This window comes from Rhinoderma darwinii, unplaced genomic scaffold, assembly GCF_050947455.1.
Source record: "Rhinoderma darwinii isolate aRhiDar2 unplaced genomic scaffold, aRhiDar2.hap1 Scaffold_673, whole genome shotgun sequence".
NCBI classification, from domain to species: Eukaryota; Metazoa; Chordata; class Amphibia; order Anura; family Rhinodermatidae; genus Rhinoderma; species Rhinoderma darwinii.
Genome location: NW_027464231.1, coordinates 105,566 through 110,290, shown reverse-complemented (window position 1 = coordinate 110,290; position 4,725 = coordinate 105,566).

The following is a 4,725-nucleotide window of genomic DNA, read 5'->3' as shown; positions in this document are numbered from 1 at the left end:
TAAGAGGGTATAATAATGGGGTAAATAATACATATCCATACATGTGTGTTATGCTGTAAAACAATCCTTTCTGAAAAGGCCAGTTTTACACTAATAAATAATGTCCTTTCTGATCACCCTTTTGGTCCACACTCTGCACCTCTGTAGTTTGGGGAATTTTGCTGGGAAAGTGTTGTCCTGGTATAATACGGGCGACCTCACTTCCAGCAGATATGTTTGGGCCCTTCTCTTCCTGGTTCCCAAATATTAGAAGGAAAGTTCCCCTCGGGCCTGCTCATCTGCTTATTTTTATCATCCTCGACTAAGGCCCTTATGCACACGCCCGTAGCCATTTGCACGGCCATGATTTTCGGGTCGTTGGGCCGCATATTGTCACCCGCGAGCCGCCCGGAAATCGTGGCCATGTACATGGTGGCGTCCATTATTTTCTATGACCCTCGACCGCAGAACACGGCTGTAATAAGACATGGAGCCTGGACCGCAGAAAGAACGGACATGTCTTATTACAGCCGTGTTCTGCGGTCCAGTCTCCTGGGCCATGCACGGACCGTGGAAAACACGGTCATGTGCACGGGCCCATAGAAATTAATGGTGCCGCAAGACTCCCGTGGATTTTCGGGGGCATTGCGGCCGCATAAGCACGTTCCACTTAGGCCCCATGCCATATATGGCATCGCCATACCCGGGGTAACCAGCTTAGCAGTTTATGAGATGTGTGTCTTCTGTGGCACAAACTGGGCACAACATATTGTTCACTAAAATGGCATATCAGCGGAAAATTGCAATTTTCACTTTGCACCATCCGCTGCACATTAATTACTAATGGAAAAACACCTGTGGGGGCAAAATGCTCACTACACCCCTTAAAATGCCTTAAAGGGTGCAGTTTCCAAAATATGGGTCACTACTTGGGCGTTTGTTTTACTATTTGACCTCAGAGCCCTGCAATTGTGGGCCAATGCTGTGAAAATCACCACAATGGACCTCAAATGCGCATGTTGCTCTTCACTTCTGAGCTCTGTCATATGTCCAGGCAAATGTTTAATGCCTTGAGGGGTGTAGTTTCCAAAATGGGGTCACTTCTTGGGGGCTTCCACTGTACTCTGGTACCTTAGGGTTTTGCAAATGCAGCATGGCACCCAAAAACCAATCCAGCAAAAATCTGCATGCCAAATAGCGCTCCTGCCTTTCTGAGCCCCGCCCTGTGTCCAAAAAGCAGTTTAAGACCACATATGGGGTATTTCCGTACTCTGGAGAAATTGCTTTGATATGTGCCCTGTATGTCTCACACCTGCAGCAGCGATCAGCATTAGGAAGAGCTAGGAGTTCCTGCGGCACCGTTCTGTGGTCTGTGATGGCCCGGGAGTGGACCGCTCCAGTCACCTGACCTCACAATGACACGAGGTCAGATGACTCAGGTCCAGTGTTCCCTATAAGGTGCGCGGCTGCCCACATTCCACAATCTGCACGCTCACTAAACTTTAAAGCCCGCCTCACGGGTGGTGGGCCGATGCAGTGACATTGCGAGCACCGGAGGGGGCACCGGTGCTAGTGACAGACACATTCACTTGTATGTGCGTCCTCAGGACGCACATACAAATGTATACTATAGGCAGCAGGCAGGGCCGGCCTTAGGGATGTGCGAGCGCACAGGGCGCTGCACCCTCCCAGCATGTAGGGGGTGCCACTGGGCTCTGCCTCTACTCTGTGCTCTGCTCTTAGTTACATACACGTAAATAAGAGCCAAGAAGCAGAGGATGCTCCGCCCAGAGCCCATCCTGTCCGAAGCCTGTGATCCTGTCAGCAAGGAGAAATGGTGAGTATCTATGTGTGTATATACAATGTGTGTCTCTGTGTGTATATAGTATGTGTCTCAGAGACACATACTGTATACACAGTTTGTATGTGTATATGTTACAGTGTGTCTCTGTGTGTATACAGTATGTGCCTTTGTGTATACAGTATGTCTCTGTATGCAGTATGTGTTACTGTGTTTGTATGTGTATATGTTAGTGTGTGTGTGTGTGTGTGTGTGTGTGTGTGTGTGTGCATGTTTTTCTCTTTGTAAAAGTGTGTTCAATATTAAAGTAGAACAGATGAATTGAACATATCTGTGCTGCCCCATATATGCCCTGCTGCCCCTATATACCCTGCTGCCTATATATATATCCTGCCCCTATATATCCTGCTGTCGCCTATATATCCTTCTGCTCTTATATACCTTGCCCCCTATATACTATTTTCCATGTAAAGTAACGATAACATCCATAAAATCACTTCTGAAGATGCATATGGATTTTGCCACTAGCTAGGGCTATGTGGACCTGCTAGGCCGCTCCGCCGTAGGGGAGAGGCAGCTGGCCAAGTCACAGTCAATGCAAAAGTCTATACAAGGAGTTCGTAGCAGAAGGGTACCTGAGATAGTTCAGATAATGGCAGAGGCTTTAGCATGGATGGGGCTGGATGTGACAGGTTGCGCCACACGTGGCGGATGATACCAGGACTAGCAGATGACACCAGACGTGGCGTATAGCAGTAGGTGTAGCAGGTTGCGCCAGACGTGGCGGATGACAGGTGTAGCAGGTTACGCCAGACGTGGTTGAGGACAGCAGGCGGCATGACACGAATCCAACACTAGACAGGCTCAGGAACAAAATACATCACAGGATGCAGGTAGCAGAGCATGGGAACAGGATAACACTAAGGAACCATTTGTGATACAGACATGGGAAGACTACAAAAACGCTCAGGCATGGAACGGAAGAGCAGGGCCCTTTTTATAGTTCAAGTGATCTGGAGATTAATTAATTACATATGCGCGCGCTAGTCCTTTAAGGCTGAGAACCAGCACGCAAAGAGGGAGGTCTGCGGGCGTGAGGTAAGAGGAGGTTGCAGTCCGTGACCGCGGCCATAACACTACTCCGTCACAACAACCTGCTCCCCTGCATGGCCGCTGCTGCAGATATATATTCTCATTATCTCCTGACCTATGGAGAATTAACCTATTACACACTAAAAAGTGCGAAATAATTAAATAAACGGCACAAGGGATATCGAATCATTCAGACCTCCAGGTTTTGTAGATTTAAGCCTAAATATCCATTGAGATTCTTCCTGTAATAGTTTGTTATCAAAATCTCCCCTTCTGATACTAGGACGTACTATCTCAACCCCTTGAAATCTTAATCATTTCGGATCACCTCCATGTTGTTGTAGGACATGTTTAGCTACTGGGGTATCCTCCTCCCTCAAAACATTTCCCACATGTTACGAAATTCGTCTTCGAAACTGGCGTATGTTCTTACCTACGTAATTGAGAGGACAAGGACAGCCATATACAATACCATATTAATACAATACAATTAATAAAGTCTATTCGCATATGAGGTTACTGTGGTTGCACCATTGAAGTTTTTGCTAGGGTGGAGATACTCGCAGGCTTTACATCCTCCACATTTAAAAGACCCAAGAATGTTAGTTTTACCCAGCCATGTGTTTGATGCGGCAGGTGTTGAAAGATGACTTTTAACTAGCCTGTCCCTTAAAATCCATCCCCCGACGATATGTGACAGAAGGATATTTCATAACTTTTTCACTGACATCTGGGTCTAAGCCGAGGATGCCCCAATAGTTTCTCAAAATTTCAAGCGCGTTATAAGATTGTAATTCTATAAACTCCTAATGCATGATAGCAATGGGCTAGGTAATGTCACTATGGGACACCCTCCCACTTTTAATGCAAAGGCAACTCCATAATAGATATTTATATATAGAAAAATCAGAGTACGAAGCCAGGTATATATAAAATATAACAAATTGTATTATTTACACATATAAAACAAACATTTAAAAAGGTACATAATGAAATGGAGAGACTCTATAATATTGTATAATACAAGTAAACAGGCTATCCACGTGTATATAGCAATAAATATTGCACTGTATTCCTTACACTGAGGATATATGAGATGGGAGGTGTGTTGTCCTATAAACAGCTAATCCCTCATGTGAACACCCATAAAGTAATATACATAATAGTCCTAGGGGCAGTTTTTCAGAAGGGAGAGCTTGAATATCATAAATAGGTATGGAGAACCTTACCCATGTCAGTATTCCTGGAAGGCTGGATAGCAAGTATTAAACCCAACACGCGTTTCGCGATGTCTGCTTCCTCAGGGGATGTATAGTGTCTTGTTGCAGTCTTGGCTTTAAATAGTGCAATGCCCAGGTGTTTTCTGTTTATTCAGCGTCCATAGAATAGCGGCGCATGTCCACCGACGCAACCGGAAGTGAGGCATGCCCCACTTCCGGCCTCCAGCGCCGTAGCGCACATCCGGGTTCCTGACGTGTACCAGGAATACCAGACATGCACATTGCGCTATGGGAGGTGGAAACGGATCAAGCAACACACCCGGTCACGTGCACTTGGAGTACGCACCTCATAGGACAACTGGGACAAGGAGAATCGCAAGTAACATGTTGCTAAACTAATGACGTAGCAAACCCCACCCATTCAATATATCCCCAAGGACCAAATGATAGCCAATGAGTATTGCGTGTATTGCCAAGGATTGTGATAGATGCGTGAATGTTGACATTCAAAAGAGGGGGAGAGAAATAATCTCCCAGAGAATGCTTATATACAACTCGATGACTAGTGGGAAAATATAGTGAACATAATACAACATTAATTATATTAGACCTCGTGAGACAAGTTTGGTTACA